This window comes from Equus caballus, chromosome 8 (genome assembly GCF_041296265.1).
Source record: "Equus caballus isolate H_3958 breed thoroughbred chromosome 8, TB-T2T, whole genome shotgun sequence".
Lineage (NCBI taxonomy): Eukaryota > Metazoa > Chordata > Mammalia > Perissodactyla > Equidae > Equus > Equus caballus.
Window position 1 is genome coordinate 11,756,868 of NC_091691.1, and position 21,496 is coordinate 11,778,363.

Sequence of the window (21,496 nt, forward strand, 5' to 3'; positions counted from 1 at the left end):
AGAGACCCAGCTTAGTAGCCTAGGGGGAAACCCTACAGGCTCACAGCAGCCTTAGGGAAAGCCTCTGCACAGCACCAGTAGAAGGCACCCAGCCGCCAGCCACAAGGCTGGAAGACCCCAGGGCAAAAGCAGCATAGCTAGGTGTACTAACCACAGACTGTAGAAGATGCCAATAGCTCTCCTGCGATCCATAGACGACAAGTGAGATTTGGTGGGTGCCGACAGCAACGGAGCGACAAATATAAGTGATCCCACCCCTGGCCGCTGGAAAAGCCCATAACACCATTGCAGACCCCAAGGAGAGAGCGCATCTAGGTGGGCAACAACAGTAGGCACCTGCAGCCTGAAGCCCCCCTGTGACGGCCCCCACGGCAGAGGAGGGAATCCAAAGGGCCACTGTGGCTACGAGGAGGGGCCCAGGCCCAGTTAGCAACTACCAACAGGGTTCCTGGTTGGTGAAGTATAAACAGCTGCTCCCCCCACCGCAGCAGCTGAAACAAGTGAAAGGAGCAACTAAACTCTATCTCCATGCGGAGGCACAAATCAACATCATCAAGCAATATGAAAAAATACATTAAATCTCCAGAACAGAAAGAAAGTAACAAATACACAGAAAACAATCCCAAAGAAAATGAGATATATAACCTAAATGATGATGACTTCAAAACAGCCATCATTAGGATTCTCAATGAGTTAAGAGAGAATTCTGACCGACAACTCAACGAGTTCAGGAGCTATGTCACAAAAGAGTTTGATACGATAAAGAAGAACCAAACAGAAATATTGGAAATGAAGAACACAATAGAGGAGATTAAGAAAAATCTAGATGCTCTGAACAGTAGGGCCGATAATATGGAGGAAAGAATTAGCAATTTGGAAGATGGCAATATAGAATTGCTGCAGGCAGAGGAGGAGAGAGAAGCAAGACTTAAAAGAAATGAAGAAACTCTCTGAGAATTATCAGACACAATTAGGAGATGCAACGTAAGGATTATAGGTATACCAGAGGGAGAAGAGAAGGAGAAAGGGGCAGAAAACCTATTCAAAGAAATAATGGCTGAGAACTTCCCAAATCTGGTGAGGGAGATGGATCTTCAGGTGACAGAAGCCAATAGATCTCCAAACTTTATCAATGCAAGAAGACCAACTCCACGGCATATAGTAGTGAAGCTAGCAAAAGTCAACGACAAGGAGAAAATATTAAGGACAGCCAGGCAAAAGAAACTAACCTACAAAGGAACCCCCATCAGGCTATCAGCAGATTTCTCAGCAGAAACTTTACAGGCTAGAAGAGAGTGGAATGATATATTCAAAAATCTGAAGGACAAAAATCTACAGCCGAGAATTCTCTACCCAGCGAAAATATCCTTCAAATACAATGGAGAAATAAAAACTTTCCCAAATAAACAAAAATTAAGGGAGTTCATTGCCACAAAACCTCCTCTTCAGGAAATCCTCAGGAAAACCCTCATTCCTGAAAAATCCAAAAAAGGAAAGGGGCTACAAAACCAAGAGCAGAGGAGATAAGTAGAAGGACAACAACAGAGAGTAGCAGCTCTACATCAGAACAGATTAAACCATGGGACGAGAAACAAAGGAAACTGAAGAAAACCGGAAAACAAGACACAAAATGGTAGAGGTAGGCCCCCACGTCTCAATAATCACTCTAAATGTAAATGGATTGAACTCCCCAATCAAAAGACACAGAGTGGCAGGATGGATCAAAGAACAAGATCCAACAATATGCTGCCTCCAGGAAACACACCTCAGCCCCAAAGACAAACACAGACTCAGAGAGAAGGGATGGAGAACAATACTCCAAGCTAATAATGAACAAAAGAAAGCAGGTGTCGCTATACTAATATCAGACAAGGTAGATTTCAAAACAAAACAGATAAAGAAAGATAAAGAGGGACAGTATATAATGATAAAAGGGACTCGCCACCAAGAAGACATAACACTTATAAATATATACACACCCAACACAGGAGCACCAAAATTTGTAAAGCAACTCTTAATAGAACTAAAAGAAGACATCAACAACAATACAATAATAGTAGGGGACCTCAACACACCATTAACACCAATGGACAGAACATCCAGACAGAAAATCAACAAGGAAATAATAGAATTAAATGAAAAATTAGACCAGATGGACTTAATAGATATATATAGAACACTTCATCCAAAAACAGCAGGTTACACATTCTTCTCAAGTGCACATGGAACATTCTCAAGGATTGACCATATTTTGGGAACCAAAGCAAACATCAATAAATACAAGAGAGTTGAAATAATATCAAGCATCTTTTCTGATCATAACGCTATTAAACTAGAAATCAACTACAAGAAAAAGGCAGAGAAAGGTGCAAAAATGTGGAGACTAAACAACACGCTTCTCAACAAACAATGGATCATTGAAGAAATTAAAGAAGAAATCAAATATTATCTGGAGACAAATGAAAATGAGAACACGACATACCAAATCATTTGGGATGCAGCAAAAGCAGTCCTAAGAGGGAAATTCATCGCAATACAGGCTCACCTTACTAAACAAGAAAAAGTTCACGTAAGCAACCTCAAACGACACCTAACAGAACTAGAAAAAGAAGAACAAACAAAGCCCAGAGTCAGTAGAAGGAGGGAAATAATAAAAATAAGAGCAGAAATAAACGATATTGAAACAAAAAAGACAATAGAAAGGATCAATGAAACAAAGAGTTGGTTCTTCGAAAGAATTAACAAAATTGACAAACCCCTAGCCAGACTCACCAAGAAAAGAAGAGAGAAATCGCAAATTAATAAAATCAGGAATGACAGAGGAGAAATCACAACAGATACCAATGAAATACAAGAGATCATAAGAGAATACTATGAAAAACTATATGCCAACAAATTGAACAACCTGGAAGAAATGGACAAATTCCTAGACTCCTACAATCTCCCCAAACTGAATCAGGAAGAAATGGAGAATCTGAATAGACCAATCACAAGTAAGGAAATAGAAACGGTAATCAAAAACCTCCCCAAAAACAAGAGTCCAGGACCAGACGGCTTCTCTGGAGAATTCTACCAAACATTCAAAGAAGACTTAATACCTATTCTCCTCAAACTGTTCCAGAAAATTGAGAAAGATGGAGAACTCCCTAACACATTCTATGAAGCCAACATCACTCTGATCCCCAAACCTGACAAGGACAACACAAAGAAGGAGAACTACAGGCCGATATCACTGATGAACATAGATGCAAAAATCCTCAACAAAATTTTGGCAAACCGATTACAGCAATACATCAAAAAGATTATACACCATGATCAAGTGGGATTTATACCAGGGACACAGGGATGGTTCAACATCCGCAAGTCAATCAACGTGATACGCTACATCAACAAAATGAAAAACAAAAACCACATGATCATCTCAATAGATGCAGAGAAAGCATTCAACAAGATCCAACACCCATTTATGATAAAAACCCTCAGTAAAATGGGTATAGAAGGAAAGTACCTCAACATAATAAAGGCCATATATGATAGACCCACAGCCAACATCATACTCAATGGACAAAGGCTGAAAGCCATCCCTCTGAGGACAGGAACAAGACAAGGGTGCCCACTTTCACCACTCCTATTCAACATAGTACTGGAGGTGCTGGCCAGAGCAATTCGGCAGGAAAAAGAAATAAAAGGAATCCAAATAGGTAACGAAGAAGTAAAACTCTCGTTGTTTGCAGATGACATGATCTTATACATAGAAAACCCCAAAGAATCCACAGAAAAACTATTAGAAATAATCAACAACTACAGCAAAGTAGCAGGGTATAAAATTAACGTGCATAAATCAGTAGCATTTCTATACACTAACAATAAACTAACAGAAAAAGAACTCAAGAACTCTATCCCATTCACAATCGCAACGAAAAGAATAAAATACCTTGGGATAAACTTAACCAAGGAAGTGAAGGATCTATACAATGAAAACTACAAGACTTTCTTGAAAGAAATAGGCGATGACATAAAGAGATGGAAAAACATTCCTTGTACATGGATTGGAAGAACAAACATAGTTAAAATGTCCATACTACCTAAAGCAATATACAGATTCAATGCTATCCCAATCAGAATCCCAAGAACATTCTTCACAGAAATTGAACAAACAATCCTAAAATTCATATGGGGGAACAAAAGACCGCGAATTGCTAAAGCAATCCTGAGCAAGAAAAACAAAGCCGGCGGAATCACAATCCCCGATTTCAAAACATACTACAAAGCTACAGCGATCAAAACAGCATGGTACTGGTACAAAAACAGGTCCACAGATCAATGGAACAGAATTGAAAGCCCAGAGATAAAACCACACATCTATGGACAGCTAATCTTCGACAAAGGAGCAGAGGGCCTACAATGGAGAAAAGAAAGTCTCTTCAACAAATGGTGCTGGGAAAACTGGACAGCCACATGCAAAAGATTGAAAATTGACCATTCTTTTTCACCACACACCAAAATAAACTCAAAATGGATCAAAGACCCAAAGATTAGGCCTGAGACAATAAGTCTTTTGGAAGAGAATATAGGCAGTACACTCTTTGACATCAGTTTCAAAAGAATCTTTTCGGACACTGTAACTCCTCAGTTGAGGGAAACAATAGAAAGAATAAACAAATGGGACTTCATCAGACTAAAGAGCTTCTTCAAGGCAAGGGAAAACAGAATTGAAACAAAAAAACAGCTCACTAATTGGGAAAAAATATTTACAAGCCACTTATCCGACAAAGGGTTAATCTCCATAATATACAAAGAACTCACACTGCTTAACAACAGAAAAACAAACAACCCGATCCAAAAATGGGCAGAGGACATGAACAGACATTTCTCAAAAGAAGATATGAATATGGCCAATAGACACATGAAAAGATGTTCATCATCGCTAATCATCAGGGAAATGCAAATCAAAACTACACTAAGATATCACCTTACCCCCGTTAGATTGGCAAAAACATCCAAAACCAAGAACGACAAATGTTGGAGAGGTTGTGGAGAAAGAGGAACCCTGATACACTGTTGGTGGGAATGCAAACTGGTACAGCCACTATGGAAAACAGTATGGAGATTTCTCAAAAAGTTAAAAATAGAAATACCCTATGACCCAGCCATCCCATTACTGGGTATCTATCCTAAGAACCTGATAACAGATATCTTAAGAGTCCGTTGCACCCCTATGTTCATCGCAGCATTATTTACAATAGCCAAGACGTGGAACCAGCCTACATGCCCAGAAACTGATGACTGGATAAAGAAGATGTGGTATATATACACAATGGAATACTACTCAGCCATAAAAAAAGACGAAATTGGCCCATTCACAACAACGTGGATGGACCTCGAGGGCATTATGTTAAGCGAAATAAGTCAGTCAGAGAAAGACGATCTCTATATGACTCCACTCATAGGTGGAAATTAGTATATTGAGAAGGAGATCTGATCGGTGGTTACCAGGGAAAAGGGGGGGTGGGGGGAGGGCACAGAGGGGGAAGTGGTGTACCCACAACATGACTAACAAAAATGTACAACTGAAATCTCACAAGGTTGTAATCTATCATAACATTAATAAAAAAAAAAAATAAAAAAAATAAAAATAAAAAGATCACACAGCCATAAGTGGCAGAGCCGGGAAAGACACCCAGCTGTGTCCACTGGTCACTGCAGAGCATGAGGAGGAGAAGTCACCACACCCAGCGCCTTCTGTCTCCATTTGTTCTGGGCCTTGTAGCCACTTCAGGGCCAAGACACAGTCACCGTCCTTGTACCTGCTCTCGGTCTGATGCCTCAAGTCTTGGGGAATGGGGTAAACATTGACCCAGCTTGTCTCTGCCAGGCCCCAGGACAGCCACGCCTCCTAGTGGGCTCATGTCCCTGCCTCCCAGGGAATCATCAGCTTGGGTCCTCCATGTCTGGCAGACACAGAGTCTCAGAAAAGGTCTTTGGAGACCTAAACAGACAAGGCACTAGCAGATAAAGAGAGGAGCAGCCACCACTGGGGCTCCTCAAGAGCATCTGATAAGAATCCTGCTTCAGTGTCCACGCTATCACAGACTTGCTGTGTGACCCTGGGCAAGTTCTGCCTCTCTCTGGGCCTCTACTCCTTATGGCTGATGGGCTCGGCACCTATAGACCTCATTCATCCAGATGTTTTTGAGAACATACCACGTACCAGGTTTCTCAATAGACCCCGGGGAGTGACTGAGCGTGGGGTTACAGTTACAAGAGAAAAAGCGCAGGGTGCCCTGGGAATAGAAATCAGGCTGGCTTGACCTAGACTGGCGGCTGCGGAGGACTCCCTGGGGAAGTGACATTTCAGCTGAGGCTTAAAGGAGGGAAAGAAGATAACACAGGGAAAGAAACAGAGAAGGGAATTCCAGGCTGAGGAACCAGCATCTGCAAAGCTCTCGATGTGGGAAAAAGTCGCGGATCTGGGAAGCCGCCAGAATGGCTGCATCCCGGCGTGGGGGGCAACAGCACAGGGAGGTCAGGGGGCCGGCTCCTGCATGGCCTTGCAGATAATGGTGGGGTTGGGGAATGCCAGGGTATTCATGTAACAGGCTCTGTAGACCCACAGAGGTCAGGTCCAACACTCAGGCTTCAGAAATAGTCTTGACCTACTTCACGACATTGCCAGGGGTGGATTCTGTGAGATGGCTTGCATTAGTGGATAGGAAGAGAGGGACCAAGGGCTCTAACTGGAGCCTGGAAATTCTCACTATGGGAAGGCAGAGCTCAGAACTTTGTGCGAGCAACTGCATAGTTTATTTACTCTTTTACCATTGGTTTGAACATCCTTTTGGCTGCAGGAGCTAATCTGCCGTTAGAGCTTTGACAATTGCAGGTAGCAGAGAACGTGACCTGAGAAAAGGGACTTTATTGGCTCCTGTGTTTGAAAAGCCCAAGGGCAGACCTTCAGGTGTGGCTTGATCCAGGAGCTTGAATGATGTCACCAGGATCCAGTTTCTCTCTCTCCACTTCTCAGCTCTACTTCCCTGGGGCTGGCTCCATGTGTAGATCCTTCATCAAAAATGATATTGGCAGCTCTGCATTCCATTCTTCATCCCTTTAAGAGCATCAGAAAAGAGGTTTCAGACTTTTCTGAAGACATCAGGCCAGGCAGCAAACTTTAATTGGGCACCTACCTAGATCAATCAGTGGCCCGGAAGACAGGATGTGCTAATTGCCTTAGCTTAGGTCACATTCTGCACCACTGCATCCAGGGGGATGGTGTCAGCTTCCTGGAAAGCCCAGAGAATGAGAAGGAGTGTGAGCAAGGACGGGAAGGTCCCCACCCTAGCAAAACTGGGGCACTGGCCACATAAAGGGCTGGTAATAAGCTGGATGAGAAGAAGCACACATGTTCACCATATGGAGGGACCCACCATCCCCCAGAGGTGAGATCCTTCTGGGCCCTTCCTGGGGAGCGGAAAAGAGTTGTTTCAAGGTTGCTGAGATTTGAGACAAGGGTAGCATCATTGGCAAGGGTCAGGGCTGGGTGTCAGTCAGGAAGGCATTGGGGAGAGGCAGGGAGAGGCGCCGTCAGCGGAAATCGGAGGGCTGGAGGGAGCGGGGGCTGCTTGCATGCGTGAGTTCTGAGTACACAGAGAGGCTATCGGGAACTCTGCGTGGCCCAGGGAGAGCTGCTTACACTGACCCAGGCTGGGTCAGGGGCCGGGGCACGTGCTCCACCCACCTTCCCTGCCAAGTACCTGAGTAGAACTTTCTTTCCATCCCCCGCCAGTGGGAGGGGTCTCCTATGGGTCTCAAGCCCCTTAGGGTCTGGGTCTTACCCTGGGTGGACAAGGGCCTTTTTTGCAGATGGAGCAAAGTTCCGTGAGCCTGAACACCATCCACCACCTACAGGGCAGGTGAGGTCCCTGGGGACCCGCGGGCTGCCTTCCCGGCCGTCCAGCCCTCCATGCACGCACCTGGCACTTCCTGGGCAGCGGTCACACCCGGTCCTCTTTCCAGTGTGGTCACTGCTTTCTTCCTCCCCTTCCTTCTCAGACCTCTGAGCTCTTAGGGTGACCCTGTGTCCTGGCTGCTTGCACAGTCTTGGTTTTTGTCTTTCGTCCCTGCGTAAGTATTCGTGCTGCCCCTGTCATTCTCAAAGCATCCTGGTTTGGGCGATAAATTACAGTCACTCTATACAATCCTCCGTCCCCAAATCCGCGCCCACCTGCTTTCTCACAACAGCCCTGATGGTCCTGAGGGCTGTGAAAACCCGAATCCAAATGATCAGCAGCCAAAAGCTCCACTCTCTCCACATGAGTTAAGGGGAGTCTCGGGTTTCAACAATCGTGGTCACCAAACCTCCCTGGTTTGTTTGCACCCAGGCCGGGAAGTGGTCCCTCCTGCAAGGACGAGTGGGATGATCCCTTTTAAAGGAGCAAAGAAAAGAGATTCTACAGCCAAACAGTTCCAGTCCCAAGGGTGCCCCTGCCTCCGCCCCATCCACATTCCTGTCCCCATAATAAACCCTCTGTTTTAAGGTAACTTGCGTGGGTCTCTTTTTCCTGCAACAAAAAGAGGTGTACCTAAAATAGGCCGGGGCCCGGGCCTGTGGCCAAATTTGGATGAAAAACTGGGTCAGGCAGGGGAGGGAGCAGCGGGCAGGGTTCCCTGGGGATCGGGGCTAGACAGCGCCTGCTGAGGGGCAGTTCTCTGAGCCAGGCACCGGGCTGCACAGGCGACAACCACCATCTGATTTAATCCTCTTACTGCCTGAGGAGGTGGGTACCACAGTCTACAGTTTACAGAGGAGGAAACTGAGGCCCAGAGAGTTGGGATTTGGGGCTCACGTCCCAGGCTTCTCACTCTAAAGTCTGTGCTTTGGGGCACAGGGCAGACTTCCAATCTATAAGAGAGTAGCTGGAGTCTCAGCCATCTGGTGTTTAGAAGTTCCGTGTAGCCTGGTCCAAGCTCCTTGGCACAAGCATGTCTGCAGTTTTCCTCATCATTCTTTAAGTGAGTTTAAGGAACAGCCACAGACCATTGTTTCAACTTAAACAGGTTTAAGCAAAAGGGGGAATTTTAGCTGGCTTCAGGCATAGCTGGATCCAGGGGCTCACATGCTATCCTCTCATGTGTCTGGCACTCAGTTCTCTCTCTATCTCCCTTCTTCCCTCTGTGGGTTGCTTCTCTACAAGGCAGGAAGAATGGCCACAGGCAGCTTCAGGCCTCACCCCTATGGCTTGCAATCCAAAAGGAAAAAGCACTCTCTCTCTCTCTCTCTCTGTCACTCTTTCTCTCTCTCTCCTTTTCTTTGATCATTGATATAGGAATCCAAAGAAGGGTTTGGAGTGGCTTTGCTTGGATCACGTGTCCACCTCAGGACCAATCCCTGGGTCCAAGTGGATGTGGCCAAGGTGTTAGGACCGGTGCAGCCTGGTCATAGGCTCTCCACTGTGGTGAGGAAGGTGGAGGACAGTGGGTACCACGGGGAGTCACGGAGGCATGGTTCCATCAAGGAAGGGATGCTGGTGGTCAAAAGCAACACATCCACCACTCTCAGAAAGACATGCTTCAGGGTAGCTGGTTTAAAAGTTTTTAACGTGCTTTTCACTTTTCTTCCCTGAGTGCAGCTTTGGATGCGCACAGCCCTAGGCGTCCATTAGTCTGGGGGAGACTAGAATTTATTTCAGAAAATGAAAAGGAAAGACAGATGTGACGTTCAAAATTAGATGATGCCAGATCACAGCCTTAAGGAAGGGTTCTCCAGGTTCCTCATCTTTCAGCTTATTAATTATGGTGCCAGGCGACCTGGACTATAGTGTTTCCCTGGGGTAGAGGGTCTGTACCATCCGCCCAGGACCACGGGGCCAGCTCTGTGGTGGAGAGAGGATATGAGGCAGAGAAAGCAGAGTGTGGCCCATTTTCTCCCAAATGGAGAAAGCCTGCTCCCGAGAGTTTTCTCTAGGACGAGCATCAACGATCATCATCCCTGAGAACTTTCCAGCTCCCAGGCACTGCGCTTCACGAGAGCTCTGCCACTTTTCCAATATCCCTGTGAAATAAGCATTTCCATCCACAAGACCCTGACTCCAAGCGAGTTCTGTCAACTCGAATGTGTCTAAAACAAACAGGGGGAGGTATCACGTGACAACTTGGACACTGTGATGGTTTATTTTGTGTGTCAACTTGACTGGGCCATGGGGTGCCCAGATATTTGGTCAAACATTATCCTGTGTGTTTCCGTAGAGTGATTTTAGGTGAGAATAACGTTTGAATCAGTAGACTGAGTATAGTAGATTGCCCTCCCTAATGTGGGTGGGCCTCATCTAATCAGTTGAAGGCCTGAATAGAACACAAAGTCTGACCGTCCTGTGGGTACGGGGAATGCCTCCTGTCTGATGGCCTTGAGCTGGGACATCGGCCTTCTCCTGACTTTGGACTTGAACTAAAACATCAGCTCTTATCAGCCCGAATCTGCTGGCTTTCAGACTGGAGCTTACACCATCAGCCCTTCTGGTCTCCAGCTGGCTGCCTGCAGATCTTGAGACTTCCTAGTCTTTATAATCATATAAGCCAATTCCTTATAATAAATATCTTTCTATATCTATGTCTATCAATCAATAGATAGATACAGCAGAACCAATTGGAGGTGTGAATGTTGTGTATATGTTTAATCCTGTTGATTCTGTTTCTCTAGAGAACTCTGACTAATACAGACATCAGGACACATTCTTGTAGGCTTCAGGTATGGCTGGATCCAGGAAGTTAAGCAATTTTGTGAGGCTCTGTTATCTCTTGCCAGGTCTTAGACAAGATTTCTTCACATGCTTCACATGACAGTTGACACTGGCAACTGTGACTCATGTCCTTCTAAACTTAGCACTTTAGGCAACGACCATGTCTCCAGTTCCATCTGATTGGCCTCACTTGGGCCATGTGTCTATTCCTGAACCAATCACTGTGGCCAAGGGTATGTGTGTGCTACAGTGGTGGGACACCAAGATGGACAGTCACACGGAGTGGGAGAGGAGCCTTACCAAACAGACCATAGCTACAGGTCAAGTAGTTATTATGTCCATCCTGCTGATGAGGAAACTGGCTCAGAGCATCTAAGTGCCTGGTCACTTGCAAGCCTCAGAGCTGGCAAGCATCATTGGCAGGACTCGAACCCGGGTCTGCCCATGGGCTCTTAACCACTACTCCATACTGCCTCTCGCCCATTAGTCCTCATCATAGAGCCAGAGTCTTCCAGAACCCCCACCCTTGGTCCTCACAAGCAGGGCTTTAAGTGCCCACCTGTACCTGGCACAAAGCAGGAGTATGGGGCCAGTGTGGGTACCTCCCTCGCAGTTGGACAGAGCCCTTGGTCCCTTGCTCGGGCAGCCCTTATTAACATACCCCGTCAGATCTTTGTTTGGATTCCTCTCCCCACCTCAACTGTAAGGAGGGACCTGAGCGATGAGCTGAGGCTGCTGGGGGATTGGCATCAGTTCCCACGCAGCCGTCCCCATCTTCTGATGCATTTTCTTTCCCTTTGAGAATTGTCCAATTTGGGCGGCTCAAGAACAGATGTTTCTTAACAACCACAGTTTGCCATGAGTATTTTTGGTCCCCTAATCTTGGTAAATTGTTGGGCTTGTGTTGGTTCTCCGGGGAACAGAGAAAACATCTTGCATCTAAGCCTCACTTGAAATGGCCGCGATGGGTTGGCATAATGATTACGCGTTAGTTATCTATCGCTCCATAGCAGATCGCCCCAGAACTTGGCAGCTGAAAACAACACACAGTTATTGCCCCACAGTTTCTGTGGGTCAGGAGTTCAGGAGCACCTTCGCTGGGCGGTTCTAACTTGAGGTCTCTGTGGAAGTTGCCATCCTGATGGCAGGGGCTGCAGCCATCCGAAGGCTTGACCGGGGCTGGAGGACCTCACACAGCTGCTGGCTGGAGCCCCGGGTCCCCACCACGTGGGTCTCTCCACAAGGCTGCTTGAGGGTCCTGGCAACATGGCGGCTGGCTTCCCCAGAGTGACGATCCTCAAGGGAGCAAGGAGGGAGTCCCAGCGTCCCAGCCTTGGAAGTTACACACCGCCACTTCCATCTTGTTCTGTTCATTGGAAGGGAGTCAAGAAGGCCAGTCCACGCTCAAGGGCTCCACTATTTGGAAAGAGTATCAAAGAACATGGGGACACATTTTTCACCAGCCTCGGCACTATAGTGGAGCACAACATGGGCCCCAATTCTTTCCCCCTCCCTGTATCCCCACCTTACCAAGTGACCTCCAGTACCTTCCGTCAAAGGCTGGAGCACAGTTCCCCGCCCTCAGATGTTGGGCCTGCTCCGTGACTTGCTTAGGTCAGTAGAATGAGGTCAATAGAATCGACAGTGCACTGGTTCTGGGTCTGGTCCCAAGAGGCCTTGGGTGTTTCTTCTGGGCTGCTTGCCCTCCTGCCATCGCCAGGAGACGAGCATGTCTGAGCCAGCTCGCCGACCCCAGGGGAGGATGGGAGACACATGGAGCAGAACAGAGCTGCCCAGCTGAGCCCAGGCAGGCTCAGCAACACACATGAGACGTGAGCTAGAGACACACTTACTGTTCTATGGCACCAAGATTTTGTGGTCGTTTGTTACATAGCGTTACGGTCATTACACCTAACTGATGCAGATATGCAGGCTTGGGAATCAGCAAGGCCTGGGTCCAAATGTCACTGCTACAACTCAGCAGGTCTGTGGCCTTGGGCAGATGGCTTCTCTTCTCTGAGCCTTGGTAATCTCATCTGTGAAATGGGATGATAACATCACGGGTCTCCTGGAGGTTTTGTGATGACTCAGATCATGCCTATAAAGTGCCTAGGGCAGTATCTAGCACTGTTGTGATCATTATTAACAAAATACTCTGGCCCATTGTCCCAACACTGATGTGCCGCCGAGGGTAGGAGCTGACACTCCAGCTCAAGCATCTGCTGTAGCTCCTTAGTTCCAAGTCTCCCAGTGGGATCTCCAGACTTCCTTTCTGCTCCTCCCACGCTCACTGGCTGCTCTTCCTCACTCTCTTCCCAAACAGCCAGGACCAGAGCCTGCCGAAAACACGGACCCAGGGGTCCGGCCCTGCTCATTCAGTGAACTTCCCTCCGCTCCAGGCCACCTCCAGGGCCTGGCTCAGCTCCTCTGTGATTGTGGGACAGTCCTTAGATTCCCTGGGCCATATAGTGGGTAACCCCACAGGCTCTAGAATCAACCACCATGGGCTCTGAATTCTGGCTTCACCACTTACCAGCTGGGTGACTTTGCAAAGCGACTGCACCTCTCTGTGCTTCTGTTTCCTCATTTGCGAAGGGGGCTCACTTAGGACACTTACCTTATCAGGCGGTTGTAGGGGTCTGAGTCCATTAGACATGTAAGGTCATATCCGTACTCCTGGCATGTTTAAAGAGTAAACAAGAGCAGTTGGTTACTGTCTCTACCCGCCACAAGAGTTTCTCCACCTGTGAAGGAAGGGACCGGAATTGTCCCCTGGTCTCTTAGCACACTGACATCAGCGGCCGATGCTGAAGGGCTCCTGTGGGTGGGGGGAGAAGACGAGAGCCCCCACAGACGCATTCCAGGGACCCTACTTCCACCCCAATGCTCTCTTACCTGCTTTGCATATTGAGATGGCTAGATTATCCAGAAAACAATTTCTTTGCTAAAAAAAAAAAAAAAAGGGAAGCAGGGATCCAGTGGTCTTCCAGCGCCTTCTCAGCTTTACGTTTCAGGACATCGTTGCAAGGGGCTGACCAAGGGCTGAGCAGTGGGCACAAGGTGCCGCGGTGCCACCGTTCAGCCCTCAGGGGAATTCAAGGGCCAAAGGGAAGCCACTCTGGGGCTGCAGACGTGGTACGGTGCCGGCTCTGCTCTGCCATCTGCCCCCCCCCCCCACCGCCACCCGAGGGTCCCTCTCATCTAGATCTCGCCACGCTCTGTTTCCTTTTGTATATTTTAAATGCCACTTCTTGGGTCCCAGCCACCGTCTGCTAGAGGAAAACAACCTGGGGGAAAAATTCCTTTAAATGTGAAGATACAATGCAAGCCAAATCCACTCTGTGAACGGAAAGCCTGGCAGCAGGAATCCTCAGGGGGCCACGGGTTTGGGGGGGTGCTTTCTGTTTCCCCTCTTTTTCCATCTTTTATGAAGAGCTTGTTTTGTTTCCGCGGTTGCCACGATACGGGAGGTTTGGTGGCTGTTTCTGAGAGGCCGTGTGGATGACTGTTTGTATCAGTTGCACCTCATGGCAATGACAGAGCGGGTGGCCAAGCTTTGGGTCTAGGCCACAGGGGTGGGGGGTGAGGGAGACGGGGGCGTGGGGGGTGTAATGGGGTCTGCAGGAGGACGTGGGCTGGCCCTGGAGGTGTGCAACAACAGGCAAGGGACCGAACCCAAGGACGCTGCCTAAGGAGAGTCCGTTCACTCTGACATGCTGTGTGATCTGCAGAAAGTCTCACCACCTTTCTGAGCCTCAGTCTCCTTAGCTGTCCAAGAGAATAACATGTGCCCACACAACCAGGTAAGGGTGAGGATATGGAAGTGGGGCAAGAAAAATGAACCTTTGGCCCCCATCATCTCAGGTCAGCCTTACAACACCCCAATTTACTGATGAGAAGGTGAGACCCACAGAAGTGCAGTGACCTGTCCTAAAGTCACACAGCCTGGGAGAGCCTCCGTCCACACTTTCTCCTATGCTTAATTAATAACAGCATAATAATTATATCAAACACTTGCATAGCACAGCCCTGTTCTGAGGGCTTCACTTACACTAACATGGCAATCTTTACCATAACCCTATAAGGCAGTGCTATTAGTCCTATGCTTATGAACGAAAAAAATCAGGGTTCCGAAGGCAACTTGCAAAGATACCTAGCCTGTAAGTTACAGAGCTGGGGTTTGAACCCATCAGCCCAGGTGCAGAGTCTCGCTCTCAGCACGAACAGCCACAGGGCGGCTCAGGGAGAGGTTCCATGAACTCCGCTGTGAGCGGACGTGGTGTTATTGCAACACACAACTGGAAGCGCCGTGAATGTCCATCAGCAGGGAGCCGGACTAGTAACTTGCATTACGTCTACACAATGAAACACCCCACACCAAATAAAGGATAAAGGATCCAAATTGGAAACATAACGTTGAGAGGAAAGAGCAAAGTTACTAGGTGAGACCTAGAGTATAATGAATATGGAAAGTCTAGAAACAATATTGCATATTGTTTACAGCTATTCACATAGGTGGTAAAATTTAAAACATAAAGATACAAGTGGTTACTTAAGGCAGGGAAAGGATGAGAAATGGTTTCAGAGGGATGCCCAGCCAGGCTTTTGCTGGATCTGCAACATTTTATTTCTTACAAAAGAAATGTCCGAAGCAGGAAAGAAACAAAGGTGCTCGGAAAAGTATAAAGACTGGACCACACTGAATGCTGTAAGTAGACTGGAAGGCTCCCGGGTGCCCCTTACAGGGAGTGGGTGCACTGGGAGAGTCCCACACCACCCCTTAGCCGTAGCCTCACCCTAATAAAGTTGGCCTCTCTCACTTGGTCGGAGAGAACACCTTCCAGTCCTCCGCCTTCCTCCAACTTCACACACTAGCCGGATGGAGTGTTCTCCAGTGCCCATTGGATGCCGTCACTCCCTCGCTCAGAACCCTCCCATGGCTCCCCAGGGCCCTCAGGGTCAATCCCCACTCCTTTCTGTGGTCAACATTTACCTCCACACCCAGGGCGCTGCTCCCTGGTCAGCCTCCCCTCTCACCAGCCTTCTCACTCCACCCGGCAGAAGCCACAGTTCATACCTGCAGAGGTGCCCACATTTCCTGTCACCTAATACAGTTTTTCTCACGTGACCCCCTTGCTCTGGAAAGCACCCCTCGCCCCTGCCAGCTTGGCCCATCTGATGCCCGAAGCCAAACACCTCCCCACAGGGCACAAAGCCATCGCGGGGCAGAGTCCGAAGGCCCGGAAGGTTGGAAGATGGGTCCTTTCCCACTTCCCCTCCCAGTTTCCTGTAGTCATTGTCGTGTGTTTACTTGTTAACAACTTGCATGGAAAATCAAGGGTGAAATTTGGCTCTTTTCATTCAAAACCAAATTAATACCCCCCAAACAATTTAATAAAACAAAAGCACACAATGGCAGTGTCCTCTCGTGTAGCCCACAGCTGTGCCCGGCTGAGCACAATAGCCCTGTTCCATCTGCATTTGCTGCCCTGTCTCCCTCCTCAGCCTCCCCCCCCCCCCCCGCCCCACCCCCAGACGCCTCAAGACCAAGGGACCGCAGGCAGCCAACGCCCCCGGTTCCTTCCACTTCCTCTTCCCAGAACTCACGGAAGGGAGCAAGGAGGCTGGGCTGCACGTGTGCACGTGCGTGTGTGTGTGCATGGGTGCCCACGCATGAGTGCACAGAAAAAAGTCTAAAATTCCCTTCCTACTTGTGACTCCATATCGGTTTTTAATAGAGTTCTATATATGTCCAATGTCTGTCTAATGTGCACGTACATGTTAAATGCGTAGACATTCGTGTGTGGGTCTGAAGCACCCCAGACTAAACAAAGCAACAAAGCCCTTGCCTCTGGGCCTCAGTTTCCCCGTCTATGAGATGAGAGACCCGGCCCCCTCCAGCCCTGACAGTGTGTCTGCATCTGTCTCAGGTAGCAGTGGAGGCTAACACCTACCTACCTTGTGCCATCTGTCCTCGTTGGTCCCCTACCTGTCTGCAGCCCTACCTGAAGTCCACATTTGTGACTCCAGGCACCATCGTCTTTACAAATATACTTGACCTCAAAATGAGTTCCCCTGATACCCCAGGGCAGTGGTTCTCAAGCCAGGGTGAGTTCGCCCCCCCCCGACCCCCCCTCCCATCCCCCCGAGATATGGGGCTGCTTGCAGACATGGTTGGTGGTGACAACTCGGGGATGCTACTGACATCTAGTGGCCAGAGGCCAGAGATGCGGCTAAGCACCTTGCGATGCACAGGACACCCCACCTGACACACCAAGAGTGTGAGGTTGAGAAGCCCGCCCCGGAGTGAAGGCGTTTACCGGATGCTTTTCTTTACATTGTCTCCACTGAGATGGCTGGAACATCCAGGTGGCATCGAGGTAGGAGGGAGCATTGAAAGTTTAATAAAGAGAAATTACTTTTGTTCTGCAGCCGCTAGGCACCCGGCTCCGGACTCGTTTCTTCACAGGCCCCATCCCCAGCAGGAGAAGCATCATGTGCCCTGTTTCCTGATGAGAATGTTGAGGCTTGAGCGGCTAAGGCACGCAGCCACGAAGAGTCAGGATTTCCATCTCGCCCCGTGACACATTCCTGAGTCTGCTCCGGAAGGGACTAACGGGGGATCGTCACCAACTCAAGGAGGCGGAAGCACGAACGACGAGTTGATTTCAGAAGATGGAGGAACCGGCATGAGCTGAGAGAACAAGACGAGCTTTTCATCCTGGTGCCTGATTTCTGTTAGGCTCGCTGTCTGATTTCTCCGTGGCCCTTTGCCCGGACATGGCTGATACCAAGGAGGTTGTCCTCTCGGTCAGTCCCTGATCTCTGGGTTTGAGCACTCATTCATTCATCCATTCATTCATTCAGTAAATATCCATTAAGCCTCAACTACACACCAGGCTCTTGGACATATGGAACCCCAAATTAGACCCGGGCCCTGCCCTCAAGGAGACTTCAGTCTAGGAATGGGGTGGAAACAAATCAAGGAAGTAAAGAAGTGTAGAACAACGCATGCGATTAAGAGGTGAAGACACCGGGGAAGACACGGGGCCGAGATTGGAAAGCTGCAAGGGGGCTAATTAGGCAAACTGGGGAAGCTCTGTGCTGGAGGGCTCGTGATGAGTACAAAGGACAGACGAAAGTGTAATTATCTGGTAGGGGGCTGGAGACATAAGGCAGGGATTAATCTACAAAGGTCTTGTGAGTCCTTGATGAGGGTCTTTATCCCGAGGGTGATGGGGAGCCATGGCAGGTTTAAGCGGGAGGGTGTCATGGTCAGATTTGCATTTGCTGTGTGGAGAACGGACTTCAGGAGGACAGAGGCAGTGCAGAGGGGCCTGTGAGAAGAGAGGATGCAGGCCTGGATGCGGGGATTAATGAGAAGTGGGTGGACTTCATAGAAATTCAGTTCAAAAGGATGATGGAAATTCAGGAGACGAACATGGGGAAATTACACACCCTTCCCCATTCAGGCGTCTCCTTCGAGGCAGCCCTGCCGAAGCTTCCTGATGCCCTAGTCCATTGCCAATTAACTCCCTCCTGGAGACGGTTTTTAGGAAGATGCTGCTGTGATGGACAGCGACTCCGACACGGGACTGGCTTCCCACCCAGATCCTCCGTGGAGCCTGCCTGGAGCAGCTGCAGGAAGCCGGGACCCCAAGCCCCACACAGCCAGCATCAAAGGCCCGGGTGAGGCCGAGGCCTGGAGAAGCTATTCCAGTGTCCCTATTTTTAAAGCCGGGGTCAGGGCGCCCTGCCCATCCGCATCTCCAGGACTGGAAGCTTCAAAGGGCAGCCTCTGACCTTCCACCAGCCCAGCACCAGACAGAGGCTGAGATGAGCACAGGGCTGCAAAGGGACCACAGGCAGCTGGGAAAGTCGCCCCCAGAGTGGTTGGTGGAGGGTTTGGAGGGTGGGGGAAGAGGGCCAGCCAGAGAGGCTGACAGCTGTGGGTCAACAGAGCTCCTGGCTCAAATCCTGTGGCCTTGAGAAGTTGTTTCCCCCTCTCTGAGCCTCGGCCGCTCATCTGCAAGATGGAAATAATCCACAGCTTGTTATAGATCAGAGAGCGAGTGAATCAGTCAGCAAACACTTGCGAGACGCCTACTGTGAGCCGGTTGAGGTGGGAGGTGGTGGGTATGTAATGGCAAAGGAGACGTGCCTCCCAGCGTTCCATTCTAACAGGGAAATTAACATTGAATAAATAATTATCCAACTAACCATTGAGCGCGCATCACAAGGGCTGAGAGTATTTGCGGGTGTAGCGGGGCGGGGAGAAGAGCAAAGAAAGAAGAACCGTGTAAGCTGAGCATCCTGCATTTGTCCCCGCCTTCATCCAAGCGGTCATTTATCGTGTCTGCCACACATGCACGGCACCGAGGAAATGGGGAATCAACCCAGCCTGGTCCCTCCTGCGTGGGGTCGAGTACCTGAGAGCAGTTTCAACAAGTCGATGTTTTGCTCTTATCCCAAGGGCTATGTGAGCTTCTGAGGACTTACTGGGAGGAGCAGGGGGTCTGGGAATGCTTCTCTGAGGGGAGGGTCAGCCACGCACGTGCCCAGCTGGGGACTATCACACTCCTACACTGCCCCAGGGACTGTGTGATGTGCTGCAGACCCCGTCCCCATCCTCGAGAACCACCGCCCAGTGGGGGAGCAGGGCCAAGGAAATCGTGAATAATTACAATGACATCTGCAAAGAAGGTGAGGGGTCAATGGGGAGGTTTTGCGGGGGGACGTCCTGTATGAAGGGGACACAAGTGACGGCTAGGAATGACGAATACACAGCATCTGCTCAGTGCCTGAGAGGAAAGGAGGATTTGACCAATATTTTGGGCTGTAACTGCTACCTTGGAAAGTGGCTGTGTGGGCCCCTGGCTGGTCTTTCCTCATCCCCAGATCAATGTAGAGAAAACAGATTTCTACCCAGTCCATTCAAGTTTGTCGTCTTTCACGGAGAAAGAATAATGACTTTACGCAACAACCGCATCAGTTATAAGCTGCTCTCTGAGAAGGAACATCGTTTGCCTGTTTTAAAGAAAGAAGACGCAGAAAGGGAAAGTATTTGAAGAAATACAAAACTAAATACAAAACTACAAATCAGTGGTTCTCGAACTTGGGCTTCTGTCAGTTGAACACTGGACCTCACCCCGGGGAGGAGATCCTGATTCGGCAGGCCTGCGGTGGGGAATCTGCCTGGTGGGGAATGCCTGAGAATCTGCATTTCTAACAACTCCCCGGGGGTGCTGCTGCCGCTGTGCTGGGACCTCTCGTCAGAGCCACCCGCCTGGGCAATAGACCTGTCTCGGGGATTTGCTAACATCGCGCCCTGCTCCAAATGAGTCTCCGTCTTGAAAGAGGAGCTGAGTTGATTTCATTTAGCACAGCGTCTTCCAAGTTTATCGAGGGCGGAGCAAACGGCAGGATTTGTTTCTTAAAGCTGAGTAATAGTTCATTGTATGTATAGACCCCGTTTTCTTGATCCGTTCATCTGTCGATGCACGTTTAGGCGGTTGCCACGTCCTTGCTGTGTTGTAAATAATGCTGCAGTGGACTGGGAGTGCGGGCAGTGGTCTGGACCCCTTAACGGCCCACCTGCTCCGGCGGTGCCTCCCCTCCGGGAATGGGGCTGCGGGGAGTGTGGCGGGTGGGGGCTGGGGCCTGGCTGAGTTGCTTCATCCGGGGCTGTGCCCACCCTGGGGCGCTGAAAGCGAGGAGGGGAGGAGGAAGGAAGGAAGGAGCAGCAAGAGAAGAAGGTGAGGGATGAAGAAAAGGTGGGGCCGAGGAGGAGAAGTCGTGGCGCTAGGAGGAAGAGCAGCAAAAGCGAGAGGAAGGAGAGGAAGACAGACGCGCTCGGGAAGAGAACAGAGACGGGAGCAGGAAGACGGGAGTGAACCAGCGAACGGGTGAACGAACGCGGGGAGGGCACTTCATCCTTGCGCACCTGCCAAACTCCTCCTCCTCCTACAAAACCCTCTTAAAAGCTTTCTTCTTCTCCCGGGAGCCTTCCCTGACCCCGCCCACGACCTCACACCCTCCCTCTAGAACTTGTCAGAGTGAGTCCATTTCTTGAGTCCCTGCTGTGCGCCCGGCAATGCCCTAAAGCCCTGACACACAGCATCTCACAGAACCCACCCTGCAACCCTACGAGCGGGCACTAGTGTCTCCTCCATTTCAGGGGAAACTGAGGCACAGAGATGCTACTGCAAGACGTACCGTTGCTTCCAGCGAGCACCTTCCTCGCGCAAAGAATCGTTGCTGTTTGCTAGTTGGTTTCCTCTCCCAACAAGCTTTGGGAAGGAAAGGTGGGCACAGAGACGGGACCCTGGAGGCCTGTCCCTGCTCTGTCAACGGCCCCCTGAGACCGCGCTCCGGGCCGCCCTCTCCGGCCTCGGCGTCCCTGCGGCGGGAGGGGATGCTCTGAGGGCCCCGCCCCGCTCTGCATGCCGCTATGACGGACGGGGCTCCGCTCCAATCAGAGCCCGAGCGTCCGGACGGCCGGGCCGGGAGCCCGAGGACGACACTTTGCTGGCACCTGCTGGTTGGAAAGGGAAGTGGCTCCTGGAGGGCGGGAGGGCAGGAAGTCGGAGCAGGCTCTGGGAAACCAGAGAGAAGGGGTGCTGTCCACGCTGAGAGAAGGAGAGGACTCGGGGAGAGTGCGGGAGGTGGGTATGTAGGAATAGATACCCGGAACCCTCTTGGTGCCACTTACAACACATACATCACCATCACCACCACCACCATCATCACCATCATCTCATCAC

At 49.6% G+C, this 21,496-nt stretch overlaps 1 long non-coding RNA gene across 3 annotated transcripts; it reads right to left on the bottom strand.

Moving 5' to 3' along the window:
- Nucleotides 1-6,781: 6,781 nt before the first annotated feature.
- LOC106783469 (uncharacterized) lies at nucleotides 6,782-21,185 on the bottom strand. Of its 3 annotated transcripts, XR_011441308.1 has the most exons (8): nucleotides 20,949-21,177; nucleotides 17,054-17,427; nucleotides 15,727-15,810; nucleotides 13,629-13,677; nucleotides 13,351-13,409; nucleotides 7,971-12,769; nucleotides 7,185-7,280; nucleotides 6,782-7,105 (listed from the first exon to the last, which is right to left on the bottom strand). It is a non-coding gene; the product is annotated as an uncharacterized lncRNA (long non-coding RNA). The 3 variants fall into 3 exon arrangements; XR_002809663.2 differs by lacking the exons at nucleotides 15,727-15,810; nucleotides 17,054-17,427 and having other exon boundaries at nucleotides 7,971-8,159; nucleotides 20,949-21,185; XR_001381261.3 differs by lacking the exons at nucleotides 15,727-15,810; nucleotides 17,054-17,427 and having other exon boundaries at nucleotides 20,949-21,185.
- Between the last annotated feature and the right edge of the window lie 311 nt (nucleotides 21,186-21,496).